At 42.5% G+C, this 18,683-nt stretch overlaps 1 pseudogene; it reads left to right on the plus strand.

The window, feature by feature from the left end:
- The first annotated feature begins 6,372 nt into the window (after positions 1 to 6,372).
- On the plus strand, positions 6,373 to 18,202 carry LOC129650769 (natural resistance-associated macrophage protein 2-like; annotated as a pseudogene).
- Positions 18,203 to 18,683: the final 481 nt, after the last annotated feature.

Raw genomic sequence — 18,683 nt, forward strand, 5'->3', positions numbered from 1 at the left:
AGATGATGCTGTGAAAGTGCTGCACTCAATATGCCAGCAAATTTGGAAAACTCAGCAGTGGCCACAGGACTGGAAAAGGCCCATTTTCATTCCAATCCCAAAGAAAGGCAATGCCAAAGAATGCTCAAACTACCACACAACTGCACTCATCTCACACGCTAGTAAAGTAATGCTCAAAATTCTCCAAGCCAGGCTTCAGCAATACATGAACTGTGAACTTCCAGATGTTCAAGCTGGTTTTAGAAAAGGCAGAGGAACCGGAGATCAAGTTGCCAACATCCACAGGATCATCAAAAAAGCAAGAGAGTTCCATAAAAACATCTATTTCTGCTTTATTGACTATGCCAGAGCCTTTGCCTATGTGGATCACCATAAACTGTGGAAAATTCTGAAAGAGATGGGAATACCAGACCACCTGACCTGCCTCTTGAGATATGCAGGTCAGGAAGCAACAGTTAGAACTGGACATGGAACAACAGACTGGTACCAAATAGGAAAAGGAGTATGTCAAGGCTGTACATTGTCACCCTGCTTATTTAACTTATATGCAGAGTACATCATGAGAAATTCTGGGCTGGAAGAAGCACAAGCTGGAATCAAGATTGCCGGGAGAAATATCAATAACCTCAGATATGCAGATGACACCACCCTTATGGCAGAAAGTGAAGAGGAACTCAAAAGCCTCTTGATGAAAGTGAAAGTGGAGAGTGAAAAAGTTGGCTTAAAGCTCAACATTCAGAAAACAAAGATCATGGCATCTGGCCCCATCAATTCATGGGAAATAGATGGAGAAACAGTGGAAACAGTGTCAGACTTTATTTTTGGGGGCTCCAAAATCACTGCAGATGGTGACTGCAGCCATGAAATGAAAAGACACTTACTCCTTGGAAGAAAGTTATGACCAACCTAGATAGCATATTGAAAAGCAGAGACATTACTTTGCCAAAAAAGGTCCATCTAGTCAAGGCTATGGTTTTTCCAGTGGTCATGTATGGATGTGAGTTGGACTGTGAAGAAAGCTGAGTGCAAAGACTTGATGCTTTTGAACTGTGGTGTTGGAGAAGACTCTTGAGAGTCCCTTGGACTGCAAGGAGATCCAACCAGTCCTTTCTGAAGGATATCAGGCCTGGGATTTCTTTAGAAGGAATGATGCTTAAGCTGAAACTCCAGTACTTTGGCCACCTCATGTGCAGAGTTGACTCATTGGAAAAGACTCTGATGCTGGGAGGGATTGGGGGCAGAAGAAGAAGGGGACGACAGAGGATGAGATGGCTGGATGGCATCACTGACTCGATGAACGTGAGTCTGAGTGAACTCCAGGAGTTGGTGATGGACAGGGAGGCCTGGTGTGCTGCGGTTCATGGGGTCACAAAGAATCGGACACAACTGAGAAACTGAACTGAACTGAATGCTAAAAACTAAACAGAACTAAATAATCTACAGAATTATATAGCCATCTTCTCCTTCCTCCTCTCTGCTAAGAGACTAAAGCAGGACCCAGGTCCTAACCCCTTCCAGAGTAGAAAGACTACTATTGACCTTAGGGGTAATCCATCCCAGTGATGCAAGAACAAATCACAGCATACTCACATTTCACCTTGGGGTTCATTCAGAGTATCAGATAGTTATTAAATAAGTGAATATTTGCTTTGTGAATTATAAGCTATTAGATAAATATTGGGTTTAATGTTGGCTATTCTTTCTAGTCTTTCTCTGTCTAATAAGGAAAAGGTCATTACATTTGAGTGAAACACCTAGATGTGTTCCCTAATGAACCAAAACATTCCCCTGGAAGAAAAACATAGCTGCAGCTGATCTGGTTGACTCCAAGATACATCTCCTCCCTAGGGAGGCTCTTCTTCAACCCCTACAAGAAAAGGAGTCTGTCTTGTCAATAGCAGCATATATAGAATAGAGTCAACAGTCTTCTGTGAGTATCCAAGGTTGGGGAGAAGCCAATACATGGAGCCTTCATAGGAGAGAAGAAGGCTCATAGAAGAGAAGAACGTCCACAGACCTGTAAGCTGGCAGAAGAATTTAGTCCAGGGGTAAGACAATCAGGAGAGAAGACGTTGACTCCAAGCCCAAAGCAGGTCAGGTTTCCTTCTCCACTGAATCTGAGTACCTAGAAGTCATCTGGACCCACACTACTCTCTACCTACAGAGAGTACCACCTGTGACCCAACCTAAACAAATCTGGAAGCTTGCCATATTTTTCTAATGTCTGTGTTAGTTCCAGGAAATTCCAATGAATGGGGCCTATATTTGCCAACATTCTTCTGGAGGCTCTAGGAAGAAACTTCATTTACCCCAATCTGACCCTCTTCAGGGAGCCTAAGTTTATTTTCATACTCAGAAACCATGCTGTAAATAACAAGTGTTAACCCTATAGGAATCACCTCTATGAAACCAGCACAGGTAGGTGGGTTTGGATATTCCACCACAAACACCCCTTTAGTCCTATAATCCCTCTTCTTCATAAGAATCCCTCCAATACTGAAGACTCATTGGAAAAGACCCTGAAGCTGGGAAAGACTTAAGGCAGGAGGGGAAGGGGACAACAGAGGATGAGATGGTTTGGATAGCATCACAGACTCAATGGACATGAGTTTGAGCAAACTCCAGGAGATGGTGAAGGACAGGGAAGCTTGGTGTGCTGCAGTACATGGGATCCCTAAGAGTCACACACGACTGAGCAACTGAACAACAGTATTAAGACAGCTATCACATCTTCCATTTGTTTTGTCTTTTCCTGATTAAATATCTCCACATTCTTCAGATATTCCTCATACTTTATACCTGTGTGCTCAGTCGTGTCCAGCTCTTTCCAACCCCACAGGCTGAAGCCTGCCAGGCTCCTCTGTCCGTAGAATTTCCCAGGCAAGAATACTGGAGTGGGTTGCCATTTCCTCCTCCAGGGGATCTTCCTGACCCAGGGATTGAACTCACGTCTCCTGCATTGGCAGGCAGATTCTTTACCACTAAGCCACCTGGGAAGCCCATACTTTATACCTGCTGCTGCTGCTGCTGCTGCTGCTGCTGCTAAGTCACTTCAGTCGTGTCCGACTCTGTGTGACCCCATAGACAGCAGCCCACCAGGCTCCCTTGTCCCTGGGATTCTCCAGGCAAAAACACTGGAGTGGGTTGCCATTTCCTTCTCCAATGCATGAAAGTGAAAAGTGAAAGTGAAGTCACTCAGTCGTGTCCGACTCTTAGCGATCCCATGGACTGCAGCCTACCAGGCTCCTCTGTCCATGGGGTTTTCCAGGCAAGAGTACTGGAGTGGGATGCCATTGCCTTCTCCTACTTTACACCTACTAAGTCCTAATTCATGATAATCCAAAAAAATCTTGAAAAAGCCTCAAATCATTTCCACATGAATGGCTACCAAATCAGGTCTTAACCTTCCTGTATTTTTTCAGCTGACTGTTGAAGTCTACATGTGGATTTTATATGTGCCCTTGCTAAATTTCATCTTGTTTTTTAGTCTAGCATTCCAAAAGACAAGAATATTTTGAATTATAATTTTATTACCTATAATATTGCTTTCCTTCTTTGATTCACATCATCTGAAGTTTGATAAGCCATGCATGTTTGCTATGTCTATCAAAGGCACTGCTAAAACAGGAGAAGACAAGATCTATAAAGCCTTCTCCTTTTCACTAGAAGTCTTTCTCAGACTTTCAAAGGGTTATTAATGAATAATTTTGGTTATAGTAGCCAAACTAAGAGTATTCTCTTTAACCTCATAGCCATCACCCTTTCTATGACGCTTCCTGGAATTGATATCCCCTTTTTATACTCCTTTCTCCTGATTTACTAGATTGGTTTTGATCTACTAAATTATTATTAATACTATCAATAGAAGACATTATGTGAAGTTTCACACTGTGATTTGCTTTATATAGCTCCTGATGATACGTCCTTTGAGAATTCCAAATGTTCTGCAAAACATCTATTTAAGAATTTTACCAGGGATCAAGGTCAAATTCACTGGTTAACAAGAGCAATGATAACTTCCTGATCATAAGCATTGATTCAGAGTCCAGATTTGAAAAGTTTTGAGTCAGTGGACTGGTTTGTTGATTTGGTTAGTTTTACTGGCTTCTTCTCTTGCTCCATCTCTCTGCTAAACATAGAGTCCTATTCCACTCTCATTTCAAGTACCTCCCTAGCTTTTTAAGATGTCACTAGTAGCCAATGGAAATTTGCCGTATGAATCAGGGAACTCAAACGGAGGCTCTGTAACAACCTAGAGGGGTGGGAAAAGGTGGGAAGTGGGAGGGAGGTTCATGAGGGAGGGGACATATGTATACCCATGGCTAATTCATGTTGATGTATGACAGGAACCAAGGCAATATTGTAAAGCAATTATCCTTCAGTTCAGGATGGGGAGCGTATGTATACCTGTGGCGGATTCGTTTTGATGTTTGGCAAAACTAATACAGTGTTTCAGGTTTAAAAATAAAATTAAATTAAATTAAAATAAAAATAAATAAATAAATGTTTAAAAAAGATGTCACTAGTACATAGAAGACAAAATATGTTCAAAAACAAATGAAAGTACTCTATTTGCTCTATGTCTATACATCCCCTGCGACCAGGGGGTCTGCATGATGTCAGCTCAAGACCAGAAGGAGAGGTAGGACCAGGAAAAGAACACAAACACCCTGCATTCCTGCTGCCAGCCGCTAATGTGGAATGTCACCTTTCTTAACTTCAAAAATGAGAAAACTCTACATTATGTTGGGCCTTCTGGTTTCTCCAGACTAACACACACACACACACACACACACACACACACACACACCTCTTTGACTTCCACCTCCAATCTTAATCATGGTTCCATCTCAAGCTCTGAATAGCAATATTTCAATACTCCCTCAGTTAGGGGAGGAACCAGAAATGCTTTCTTCCTTTTAGGAATCATTTAAATATCTCATTCTCTAACCCAAGCATTAATTTCAGTTGCTAAATTTTCCATAGCAATTTATTGTTGGAAAGTTATTATTATAACTTATTTATTTATTTATTCTGCAAGTACTTATGGAGGTTTTCCTGTCTATTTGGTATTATCTTTCTGCAATAACTGAGAGAAAAATAATCCTATGCAAGGGTAGATGTTTCTAAAGAATATAGAGTTAGGTGAGGTAAATGGGGCATTTGACCTATATAGGGAACATAATGCAGGAGAAACAAGAAAAAGAAAGTATCCTCAGTTTCCAACAAACTGATCAGAGACTGGGCAAAGTTTAAAAACGGCTTTACTAACAGTCACCAGGCCACTTGTCCAAAGAAGTCAAAAGAATGACTTCCCAGGAGAGTGGGATCTGAGTTAATTCAGATCTTTCTCTATGGCATCTCTCATAGAGGTGATGATGTACATTGCTTATTAGGATTTCCAAGTCTCCTTTTCTTGAACAGTGAAAATAGTCTGACATGAGTGACTGCTTCAGGAATGTGCATGACCTCAGAGTACAACCATTTCCCCAAGAAGTCCTGAGCCCTCTCCTACTGTTCCAAAAGAGATTACCAGGGATGGTTCTCCTGTTGATGCTCAGCCAAGATTGTCAGAGAAACAGTTCACTCAGAAAGTATTTGGGAAAGCACTGTGAGACAGTAAATGATGCAGGAGCTTTGGAGTCAAGCAAACTTGGGTTCAAATCATGACTCCACCATAATGACCTTGAATAACTGACTTAAAACTCACCGAGTCTAAGTTTCTCTTTTATAGACAGGAGACAATAAAGAATAGCCCAACAACAGAACAGCCTTAGAAAGGGTTAGGAGAGAAGCTGCAAGGTCATTCTTGGCTGTCACCTTGATGGGTTCTGTTCTCGCTCATCCTGGTTGACAGTAATTGCAGCTTGGTCTTTCTCTGTATTGTAGCAGTTAGTGAACTAAAGGGGACATAGTGTGTGTTTCCTGGTTTGTGCCCCAGTCATGACACTCTATTAGATGTCATGCAGTGAGGTGAAACCCAGCACCATTCTAAGTCTAATTATTATAAACTGATTTCTGTTTATTAGCCTAGTTAAGCTTTTGAAAATGTGCCCACTCTGTGAGTAGATGATACAGCAATGTCTAAGGCTTCCAAAAGAAATGCTGAACCAGGAAAAAGGGTGTATGAGAAGTGCTTCTGAGTGAGTCTCAGCAGATGCTAGTGGCAAGCATAAGTGATTTTTCTATACATAGGTGAGCACAGAAGCATGATTAGTGTGGGTAATCAAAAATTGACTATATTCTAAGGTATGTCTCACTGGAGTTATTGCAACACTAATATCAATAAGCCCTTAGCAGCCATTTTATTTTTTTAGAATATTAATTAAATTCTCTACACATCTATTTTGTATATCTAAAATATAATGTGAAATGTCTGGATACCCAGTTCTTAAACTCTCTGACCTGTGCTGCTTGGTTTCTTTGGATGGTTCTGTGTTCCTCATTTCCTATGAAGTTGTTGATGAAGGGGGAATTGATGAAGTAAAGAATTCAGCATTCACTAGTACTGTGTTACTCCCTAGTCTCATGTTCCAGAAAAAGCTAATAGCTGTTGTTTGTATGTAGTATGCTACAGTGAAACCCAGCCAGACCCAGGTCCTCCAAGATCTCCAAGGTCTATTCCTGCCATCCTGTTCAGGCTGTCGCACCCCACAGATCATGCAGGCTGTGGCCACCGTGGGCACCATGATCACGACACGCAATCTACAATCTGCATTCTGCCTTAGTCAAGGTGAGCAAGACCTATCTTATCTCAGTGACTTATGTAGTTCATGGCCTCTTTTCCTTTTGTTACAAGGGACACACACTTAGTTTACAATTGTTGGAGCCCTGGAGGAGCACGGCGTTTTTCCGCAGTTGGACTCAACATACTTGAACTCTGTTTTTACCACCAAGGTGACCAGAGATACCTGACCCCATACAGAAAGGACTAAAGTCCTTCTTAAAAAATCTGTGGGGCACCATGTCATTTGTCCTTAAATCTCAGAAGTCTGAGTGGCCTTGTGGAAGTCAGGAGGAAAGAGCCCAACTTGGCTTTTACCAGTCAGTCCAACACAATCGTTTGCTGGGAGATTTCAGAGACCTGTTTAATTAAGGTCATCTCCCCCTGAAATCAGGTTGTTTATGTAGGTCAGTGGTTCTTCCAGCCACAGTAACTGAGGGCAGTCACTCAGTCTCGTTTTTCCTATTTTGGATATGTGATGTCATCAAAGGGTCATGACTTCTTACTCAGTGAACCAGGAGATAAGTGGAGTCCCACATTTCACGTGGTCGGTTGTTTGCCCTCTAAGACTTTCGGCTGACTCCAACTCATGAAATATCACAAGGAAACTTGTTCCAACTAGTCAAAAAATGACTGTTGCTATTATCTCTCTAGTACAAACAGGTAGACCGAGCCAATAAGCAGGAAGTTCGATAAGCCACTAAGTACTTCTTCACTGAATCCTGCATTGCTCTTTGTTTTCTTTATCACCATCTTTGTTACCTCAGTGTTTGCCGAAGCATTTTTTGAGAAAACCAACTGGGTAGTAGTGAATGTGAGGGTAAAGAAGAGGCCGCCTCGGGGCAGGAAAACGTGACAGTGACTTCGAGCTCAGGGGGAATAGATCTCAGTGCTGCCCCTAAGTCACTGCGCTAGCTGTGTTTACAGTCTGGGGCTGTGGCCAAGTCCAGACCCACCATTCCCAGCTTTGGACTGGGAAAGGAGTTTTCCTCAGACAAGGACTGTCTCAAGCTGTTGTTAGTGGCTTTATGTCTGTTTGACTCTTTCTCATCCCCTTTCCCTTCCAAATACTGGTTGCCTTCCAGTCCTGCCTTTTGGTGACAGGTTGGGAGGAGCCAACACACAGGAAATAGAATCTGTGGCCAGACAGGCTGTTTTATCACACTGAATTCTCTGTCCTCCTGACTCCTGATTGCCAATCTAGTTTTGCTCGCTCTTTAGTTTCCCGTCATAGGACCTCTGACTCCTGGCTCTGCTCTGACTAAGGACTCCCTATTCCGGGTGCCCTCTCATATCTGAAGCCTTCTAAGGGCCCTCAGCTCCTGTCATCATTTAAAATGACCCAGCATTCATGTATTAGCATGCACATTCTAACTCAGGAAGTTTTTGATGACGTGAGGGTATAGAAAAATTACGGAGGAAGACCTCAGTGACACTGCTGCCAGTCTCTTCTGTCATCAATGCGTGTCCAATGTCTCACCTCCAGCATCCATCTCTTAGATGACCGGTATGTGATCTATAGGAGAGGTCTTCTTCTCTGAGTCCTGGATTCAAAATTAAAAGCTGTTCCTAAACTGCTTTGGTACCAGGTTGCAGTCTGTAAAAACATCAGCAGTCCCCACACTCACCTTTTCCCTGATGATAATTCAACACTAGCTGTGGACATCTACAAAGGCATAAACCTGTTCAAATTTCTGATCTTTGCTGCTGGATCAATATTCTTAGTCTAGTATCTGGTCTTTTCCATGGGTTCACTTCAGAGCTCAGCATATCTTCTCTGGAGTATCTGTTTTCAGAGATTCAGATGCCAAACAGGATTTTGGATTATGTGGAAGGGATTAGAGGATCAGCCAAAAAGATGAATCGATTGTATCAGCAATTCCCAAACTTGTGTTGATAGTATACTGTTCTCTAGGTTTTAATTGGAGTGAGTAAAGAAAGCGCTCTTAGTATTCTTTTTTTTTTAATATGTATTCCCCACCCTGCCATAGTGGCTGGAGACTGTATTTATTTATTTATTTTGGCCACACTGTGTGGCATGTGGGATTGAGTTCCCTGACCAGGGTTTGAACACCCCCTACCTCCTATACTAGGAGCATGAAGTCTTAACCAGTGGACCACCAAGAAAGTCCCAGTAAAGTGGTCTTTATTGGGATCTCTTTGTCCCTTTTATCCCAGTTACACTGTAAACCTCCAAGAGTAGAATATATAGTATGTAGCATCTCCAGAATTCATTTGCACTTTCTCTCCATTCCTATGACTGTCTTCCAGAATACTGTGTTAAGGAATATGATTTGGGAAATGTGTTGCAAACTTTTTTTTAATAGTTAACATATGAGCTGAGGATAAAGGCTTTAGGAGCCTAGAGAAGAGAAGGGACTAGGCTGAGGAGGAATGGGGGCCCATCCAGCAGACTTTAGGTTGAAAGCCTCTAGAATGAGGTCAGGACCCGAGTCTCGCTTCTGGGACAGTGCCAGCACAGCACTCGGTAGAGGTGGGTGCGTAGCCAGGAATGGGGAGAAGAAACACCAAGGATATGTTTGGGGTGTTGTCTCAGGTGATCTCTCTCCCTTGCCTGTCCAGGGTGTTGTGCTGGGGTGTTACTTCGGGCCTGCCGCTCTCTACATCTGGGCGGTGGGGATCCTGGCTGCGGGGCAGAGCTCCACCATGACAGGAACCTATTCCGGCCAGTTTGTCATGGAGGTACGTGCTGCTGTGACTGGGATAGAGGAGAGGAAGAGGATGTTGCCCTTTTGTCCTTTCTTAATCCCATGCCTCTAAGATTTTCCCGAAACTTCTCAGACCTTTTTCTGTTTCCTCTTCCAGACATTCATCCTGCTTCTGTGTTTTCTTCCAGGGATTCCTAAACCTAAAGTGGTCATGCTTTGCCTGAGTGAGTCTGACCTGCTCTATTGCCATTATCTCCATTGGGCTTGTGGCCGTCTTCCAAGACGTGGAGCATCTAACAGGGATGAATGACTTCCTGAATGTTCTTCAGAGCTTACAGGTGAGGAGGGAGCTGGGGAAACTCACATCCAGTTGAGTCAGGAAGCATTCTGTATTGCCCTTATGTACCAAGCCTAGTGTGGGTGTAGGGAAAATTCAGAGGAAGAAAGAGGCACAGTCTTGGTCTATGGTGAACGCACATGAAGTCTATGGAATCTAAAAGGCTTTTAGAAGTGGCTTGTTTCTTTTTCTAAGCCTGTTGAATGGGAATTATAAGCTGTAATTACATATAGAACACAAAATTATTATTCATTAATCCAAGCAAACATTAAATAATGTAAAGGAGACTGTTGGGTATTATGGAGATTAAGAAGACAAGGCAGATAGAAATTTTGTAGACACTGTGAGCATAATTGATGCTGGGTTCATGCTACACATTTCCACATAACCCTCCAGCATGTTGCAATGACAGGAATCATTTCTCACAGAGTAGGTGAGGCAGGGTCTGTGGTTCCCTTTTGCTAAAGTGCTGCCCTCTGGGGTGTTACAAGGACTCCCAGTAGCCCTATATGATCTTAGTTTTTTCTTTTGCAGCTTCCTTTTGCTCTCATATCCATCCTCATGTTTATGAGCTTGCAGCTGATGATAAGCAAATTTGCCAATGGATTGTGAGTGCACTTCTTTTAGTTCCCAGAGATGTGGGGGAAAATGGTATCTTCATCAAACAGGCCAGTCAGAAAATCCATCTTAGGGGAACTATATGCTTGAAGAGGCGACTGCTAGAGCTTCCCCTTTAATCTCTGACTTAGAAAATAGAGACTGCTGGGGGCTTCCCTGGTGGTCCAGTGGTTGAGACTCTGCCTTCCAGTGCAGGGGGTGCCGGTTCAATCCCAGGTCAGGGGACTAAGGTCCCACGGGGACCAACAGGGTGTGACCAAAAATTGAAAATATAAACACAACATTGTCAATCAACTGTATGTCTATTTTTTAAAAATTAAAGAAAAGAAAATAGAGATAGTGAATGTAACAAAGGAAGGAAAGCACAATTTTTTATTTCTGGGAGAAGTTTTTCAGCTTTTAGGGCTTTAACTCTTCAACTTCAGCCACTGAAAGTTAAAGCATCTTAATTCCATGTTAAATGATCTCGATGAGAGAGGCATAAGCTAATACCTTTTATTAGCTAAAGGATGTGGGATATTTGAAATGAATTGTTGGATCTCTGGGGACTCATTACTTTTTCAGTTGTAGGCTTGTTGCCTTTGTAAGGACTTAAATAATAGAGATTATTTGATGGTGTTTTTCTTTTCCTCTTTCTCCCTATCATTATGTAACTTTGGCTCATTTAACCTAATTTGGGACATAAGAAGCAATTTTCAGATTATTTTGAAATGCTGCTTACTCCTGTCCTGTAATCCCAAGAAACACAGTGTCTTTTTCTGTTTGTGGAGAGGTTGGTCTATTCCACCAATAAGTGTGCTGATTCTTTTGACAGAGGCTGGAGGATCGTAGGCAGTATCATGGTCCTTATCTGTTTCATCAACATGTACTTTGTCATGGTGTATGTGCAGGATCTAGGGCACGTGGCATTGTACGTGGTGGCTGCAGTGGTCAGCGTAGCTTATCTGAGCTTTGTGTTTTATTTGGTAAGTCTGGGAGGAGGCATGGGTGGTCAAGGTGGGGCTAATGCTCAGAAGAGAAAGGACCCAAAAGAGCACATAGTAATCTGTCTTCAGTTTATTGACACAATTTACATGAAATCATTAAACCAGTTGTGACTAAAGAATATTTTTAACCATAAAATTTTCACTTGATTCCTAAGAGCTGTCATTTTTCTATTTCTGTCACTCTGTCTGGTTTCTATTCCTATAATTCCGAACTAGAGAGTGTAGTATGTTTGAAGAGCTCAAAGAAGATCAGCCGTGTAGAAAGTAGAGAGTGGTATGAGATGGGGTTGGAGAAGGGAGCTGTGTCGTGTGATTTCAGATCTTTGGAGGGCAGCACATGTGGGTTCACAGCCCTGCCCAGCTCTACTACTTAATAGCTGTCCAATGACGACACAAGTAAATACTGGTAACCTCTTGTTGTATTATTCTAGAATTAATAAAATGATGGTTATAAAACATAGCTCCATAGAAAAAGAATGCAAAGTTATGTATTCTTGGATAATCAAAAAAATTGTCAAAAGTCTAGAGTAAATTACGTAAAATTGGTAGTAGTAGTTGCTTTAGGGATGGTGGATATTCTTCTTTTCTCTACTTTCCAGTTCTTCTGTAACATTACTTATATCAATGAAAAGCAGCTACAGCAGCAACACATCCACCCCCCTATTCTACACAGGTTTCTCTTAAAAACACAGGGCTGAAGGTTAGGGACCTCAGAATTTATACCATATCTATGACAAAGAATGGCAAGGCAGGAGGGTGGAAATGCCCTGCTTATCTCTATAACATTTACCTAGTCCCCATGCCAGTGTCTGCCAGAGGGTAGGTACTTGATTGGGAAAAAATGTTAGTGAATATTGAAAAATGATGTCTTAGATAGATATATCTCTGTTTTTTTCTTCCCCAGTAAACCATGGGCACACTAAGATTATGCTGACCTATAATATCAGGACTTCTGGTTGTTGATGTTGTTCAGTCACTAAGTTGTGTCTGACTCGTTGTGACACCATGGACTGCAGCATACCAGGCTTCCCTGTCCATCACCATCTCCCAGAGTTTGTTCAAACTAATGTCCATTGAGTCAGTGATGCCATCCAACCATCTAGTCCTCTATCATCCCCTTCTCCTCCTGCCCTCAATCTTTCCCAACATTAGAGTCTTTTCCAATGAGTCAGCTCTTTGCAACAGGTGGCCAAAGTATTGCAGCTTCAGCTTCAGCATCAGTCCTTCCAATAAAGGACTGGTTGATTTCCTGACTATTCATGGTTGATTTCCTTTAGGATGGACTGGTTGGATCTCCTTGCAGTCCAAGAGACTCTCAAAAGTCTTCTCCAACACCACAGTTCAAAAGCATCAATTCTTTGGTGCTCAGCTTTCTTCGCAATCCAACTCTCACATCCATACATGACTACTGGAAAAACCAGAGCTTTAACTCTATGGATCTTTGTTGGCAAAGTAACGTCTCTGCTTCTCAGTACGCTGTCTTGGTTTGTCACAGCTTTTCTTCCAAGGAGCAAGTGTCTTTTAATTTCATGGCTACAGTCACTGTCTGTAGTGATTTTGCAGCCCAAAATAAAATAAAATAAAGTCTGTCACTGTTTTCATTGTTTCCCCAACTATGTCATGAAGTTGAAAGTTTGCTGCCATGAGCCGTGAACAATGTCAGGATTCTTGGCCTCCAGAGGAAAGGAATTTGATTGCGAGCCAGTGATGAGCTTGATGGTACAGAGCTTTTTGTGTAATAAAGTTTTATTAAAGTATAAAAGAGATAGAGAAATCTTCTGACATAGACATCAGAAGGGGACAGAAAGAGTCCCCCATCACTAGTCTTTAGCTATGAATAATATACCTATTAGCAAACTGCTAATTAGAGAAAGGAAACACCTCAAAATTGAGAGTTGCACCAGGCCCCTCACCCACAACATGCATTTTGAGATAGCATTGGCACAAGATGAGTCATCCCCAGCCATAAAGCAATTGACATGAATCGTAAAGAAAGGCAGATTTCCAAGCAAACACATAGTAAATTAATATAGCTTATAGGCAGGTCGGGAGGCAACAGTTAGAACTGGACATGGAACAACAGACTGGTTCCAAATAAGAAAAGGAGTACATCAAGGCTGTATATTCTCACTCTGCTTATTTAACTTATATGCAGAGTACATCATGAGAAACACTGGGCGGAAGAAGCACAAGCTGGAATCAAGATTGCCGGGAGAAATATCAATAACCTCAGATATGCAGATGACACCACCCTTATGGCAGAAAATGAAGAGGAACTAAAAAGCCTCTTGATGAAAGTGAAAGAGGAGAGTGGAAAAGTTGGCTTAAAGCTCAACATTCAGAAAACGAAGATCATGGCATCTGCTCCCATCACTTCATGGGAAATAGATGGGGAAACAGTGGAAACAGTGTCAGACTTTATTTTGGGGGGCTCCAAAATCACTGCAGATGGTGACTGCAGCCATGATATTAAAAGACTCTTACTCCTTGGAAGGAAAGTTATGACCAACCTAGATAGCATATTGAAAAGCAGAGACATTACTTTGCCAACAAAGGTTCGTCTAGTCAAGGCTATGGTTTTTCCTGTGGTCATGTATGGATGTGAGAGTTGGACTGTGAAGAAAGCTGAGTGCCAAAGACTTGTTGCTTTTGAACTGTGGTGTTGGAGAAGACTCTTGAGAGTCCCTTGGACTGCAAGGAGATCCAACCAATCCATTCTAAAGGAGATCAGCCCTGGGATTTCTTTGGAAGGAATGATGCTGAAGCCAAAACTCCAGTCCTTTGGCCACCTCATGTGCAGAGTTGACTCATTGGAAAAGCCTCTGATGCTGGGAGGCATTGGGGGCAGGAGGAGAAGGGGATGACAGAGGATGAGAAGGCTGGATGGCATCACTGACTCGATGGACATGAGTTTGAGTGAACTTATTCATAGGGTCACAAAGAGTCGGACACTGAACTGAACTGAAGGAAGATATTTCCATGAGAAAAATGCATTGGTTAGCTCAAGGTTTGAGATAAAGTTCAGGCAGAATCAGGTGTCACCATGACAACATAGATTAGAAGAGAAAAGAAAAAAAAAGTCTGCCACTGGCAGTTTTATTTCCTCCTGCCACTTGGGGTCCTCTGGCCTCCCTACCAAGACTACTATTAACACTCTCAAAGTAATGGGACCAGAGGCCATGATCTTAGTTTTTTGAATGTTGAGTTTTAAGCCAGCTTTTTCAGTCTCTTCTTTCACCTTCATCAAGAGGCTCTTTAGTTCCTTTTTGCTTTCTGCCATAGGGTGGTGTCATCTGCATATCTGAGGTTATTGATATTTCTGCCAGCAATCTTGATTCCTGCTTGTGATTCTTCCAGCCTGGCATTTCGCATGATGTACTCTGCATATAAGTTAAATAAACAAGGTGACGATACACAGCCTTGACGCACTCCTTTGCCAATTTTGAACCTGTCTGTTGTTTCATGTTTGGTTCTAACTGTTGCTTCTTGACCTTCATACACGTTCCTCAGGAGACAGCTAAGGTGGTCTGCTATTGCCACCTCTGTAAAAATTTTCTATGGTTTGTTGTGATCCACACATTCAAAGGTTTTAGCATAGTCAATAGAGCAGAAGTAGATGTTTTTCTGGAATTCTCTTACTTTTTCTATGATCCAACAGATGTTGGCAATTTGATCTCTGGTTTCTCTGCCTTTTCTAAATCCAACTTGTATATCTAGAAGTTCTCGATTCATGTACTGTTGAAGCCTAGCTTGGAGGATTTTGAGCATGACCTTGCTAGCATGTAAAATGAGTGCAATTATGCGGTAGTTTGAACAATCTTTGGCATTGCCCTTCTTTGGGACTGGAATGAAAATTGATCGTTTGCAGTCCTGTGGCCACTGCTGAGTTTTCCAAATTTGCTGGAATATTGAGTGCATTACTTTAACAGGATCATCTTTTAGGATTTGAAATAGCTCAACTGGAATTCTATCACCTCCACTAGCTTTGTTCATAGTGATGCTTCCTAAGGCACTCTTGACTTCACACTCCAGGATGTCTGGCTCTAGGTGAATGATCACACCATCATGTTATCCATCATTAAGATCTTTTTTGTATAGTTCTTCTGTGTATTCTTGTCACCTCTTTTTAATATCTTCTGCTTCTGTTAGGTCCATACCATTTCTGTCCTTTATTGTGCCTATTTTTGCATGAAATGTTCCCTTGGTATCTCTAATTTTCTTGAAGAGATCTCTAGTCTTTCCCATTCTATTATTTTCCTGTATTTCTTTGCACCATTCAGTTAGGAAGGCTTTCTTTTCTCTCCTTGCTATTCTTTGGAACTCTACAAATTCAGATGGGTATATCTTTCCTTTTCTCCTTTGCCTTTCACTTCTCTTCTTTTCTCAGCTATTTGTAAGGCCTCCTCTGACAGCCATTTTGCCTTTTTGCATTTCTTTTTCCTGGGGATGGTTTTGAACACTGCCTTTTGCACAATGTTACGAATCTCCGTCCATAGTTCCTCAGGCACTCTAACAGAACTAATCCCGTGAATCTATTTGTCACTTCTACTGTATAATCATAAATGATTTGCTTTAGGTCATACCTGAATAACCTAGCAGTTTTCCCTACTTTCTTCAATTTAAGTCTGAATTTTGCAATAAGGAGTTCATGATCTGAGCCACACTCAGCTCCTGGTCTTGTTTTTGCTAGGAATATCATGGGTATAATAAAACAATGAATATAAATTATAAACTATAATATCATCAGAATGGAATATAAAAGAGTTGGCCAGGAGTGATAAAAAATATATTTATTGTCTAATTCCTCTTCCACTTTTAATTTAAGTTCAGAGTAACTTACATTTCTTAGCATAAGGATCAGTTCCCAGTAAAGACTTAAATTGGGAAATTAGAGTTCTCAGTCTTGTCTTTGTTCCTATTGCTAGTAGGTCATCCTGTGTGGGTTATTTTTGTTTGCCTTGGTTCCATTTATCACTAATAATATAGAGTGGCTGTTAAAATTCCTAGGTAATGAAAGGAGGCTGCAAGTTAGCTATTGAAATGTTCAGTTCAGTTCAGTTCAGTCGCTCAGTCATGTCCGACTCTTTGCGACCCCATGAATCGCAGCACGCCAGGCCTCCCTGTCCATCACCAACTCCTGGAGTTTACTCAAACTCATGTCCACTGAGTCAGTGATATCTTCCAGCTATCTCATCCTCTGTCATCCCCTTCTCCTCCTGCCTCCAATCTTTCCCAGCATTGGGGTCTTTTCAAATGAGTCAGTTCTTCGTATCAGGTGGCCAAAGTATTGGAGTTTCAGCTTCAGCATCAGTCCTTCCAATAAATATTCAGGACTGATTTCCTTTAGGATGGACTGGTTGGATCTCCTTGCAGTCCAAGAGACTCTCAAAAGTCTTCTCCAACACCACAGTTCAAAAGCATCAATTCTTTGGCGCTCAGCTTTCTTCACAGTCCAACTCTCACATCCATACATGACTACTGGAAAAACCATACCTTTGACTAGATGGACTTTTGTTGGCAAAGTAATGTCTCTGCTTTTTAATATGCTGTCTACATTGGTCTTAACTTTTCTTCCAAGGAGCAAGCATCTTTTAATTTCATGGCTGCAATCACCATCTGCAGTGATTTTGGAGCCTGAAAAAATAAAGTCAGCCACTGTTTCCACTGTTTCCCCATCTATTTGCCATGAAGTGATGGGACCAGATGCCATGATCTTCGTTTTCTGAATGTAAGCCAACTTTTCACTCTCCTCTTTCACTTTCATCAAGAGTATTAGTTGGTATTAGTTGGATCGTTCTAATTCTGAAGTCTCTTGTTGATGAGTGATATTTTTGTCTAAAAGCCCAGTGCTTCTTGACAGCCTGGCCATATTTCTCCCCACTGTTACCATCTTTGACACCCAGGCAGCTGATGTTGTTATCAACTGTACTCTTCCTCCTTGTATCTTTCCCCCTCTCTCCTTTTCTTGCTGTCTAACATTTTTCCTTTCTCTTCTTTCTTAATCATTAGATGTTCTCCATGTCAAGTTTTCCTTTCAACCATAAAACTGCAAGTCCTTGAAAATCAAAAGAACAGTCTTCACTTTTCTGAAAAGTTCATCATTTCACAACAATGACCATGTCAAACCGTCTCCCAGAGATGCCCTCTCACTCTTCTTTATTTCTCTGAAAGTGGCCACAGTGGTTTGGCTGTCCCCCATTCCCACACGACGTGACAAGGCCAGTGGGGCCAGATCTTGGTGGTCCTTACCTTCGCTGGAGATGAACTGAGACTCTAAGCCTGAGACTGAATGTGAGGCTCCTGCTGCTCCTTATCACCACTTCTCATCTCTGTCCCCTGTCTCTTTTCCTCCAGCTTTTCAGTCTCAGAGTTACCTGTCATCACCCACAGTCCCTGCAGAGCCCAGAGATTTCTCCCTGAAGGAAAGGTTCTGGAGAAATCAGAGGAATTAATAAAGACTGCAACCAATTCCCAACTTGTGCTGATGTCCCAGGGGGTGAAGAGCGTGGGTGTTCTCTCATTAGAATTGTTGAATCTTCCAAGTAATAGCTCGTTTAGGAGCATCCTGTGTCTTCCTGTTCCTTTTAATAATAATATATTTCCCAAATTTAATAGGGGAAATTCTTTATCTCGTAAATATGACGAATGGGAGATGGATTTAAAAAACGTTATGGAGGTAACTCCAAGGGTTTACCTGGAGAATGCAGTGCCCTGTGATCAGACACTGACAGGGCTTCCCATCTGGAGCCTCAGGCCCCTCGGAGGGCGGGGCGGACCGGACCCTCCTCCCTCAGGTGGGCCTCCTCCGGGGCAATCCGCATATGGGCCCACCTCAGAGCAGAAGTCTGTACTGGCCTATGGCAGGTAGCTGGCTAGAGATACGGACAAAAGAAAAGTGACCAAAAGCCTGGGACCACCCCGGGGGCGGCCTCAGGAGCCTGGCCCAACCCAACAGCACCTCTAGGGAGCGACACATCTGCAGGAGCTCTTGTGGTCCGGATGCTGCCGAAAAGGCAGAGGAAGAAGTCCTGAAGAGGGTGGAAGGCCTGGGTGTGGGCGTTACGGAGAGAGGCCGCTAGAGGGCGCGGAAGCTCTGAGGCTCTGGGGCCAGACTTGCAGCCTTGGAGATGGGGTTAGCCCACTCCAAGGAGGAGCCCAGGGAGGAGGGGTTGGTTACCGAAGCCTCTGACTCTCTGGCCCACATTCCCTTGCCTCACAGAAGGACAGACGTCTGCCTTCAGCATCTGATGGGGTACTTCCAGCCTGGTCGGGTGACCCAGTGGGCAGCCGTCTGCAGTCTGACTGCCTTTTGTGTCTCGAGAGACAGGACTTGGGACCCAGAAATACGT

This window comes from Bubalus kerabau, chromosome 1 (genome assembly GCF_029407905.1).
Source record: "Bubalus kerabau isolate K-KA32 ecotype Philippines breed swamp buffalo chromosome 1, PCC_UOA_SB_1v2, whole genome shotgun sequence".
NCBI classification, from domain to species: Eukaryota; Metazoa; Chordata; class Mammalia; order Artiodactyla; family Bovidae; genus Bubalus; species Bubalus kerabau.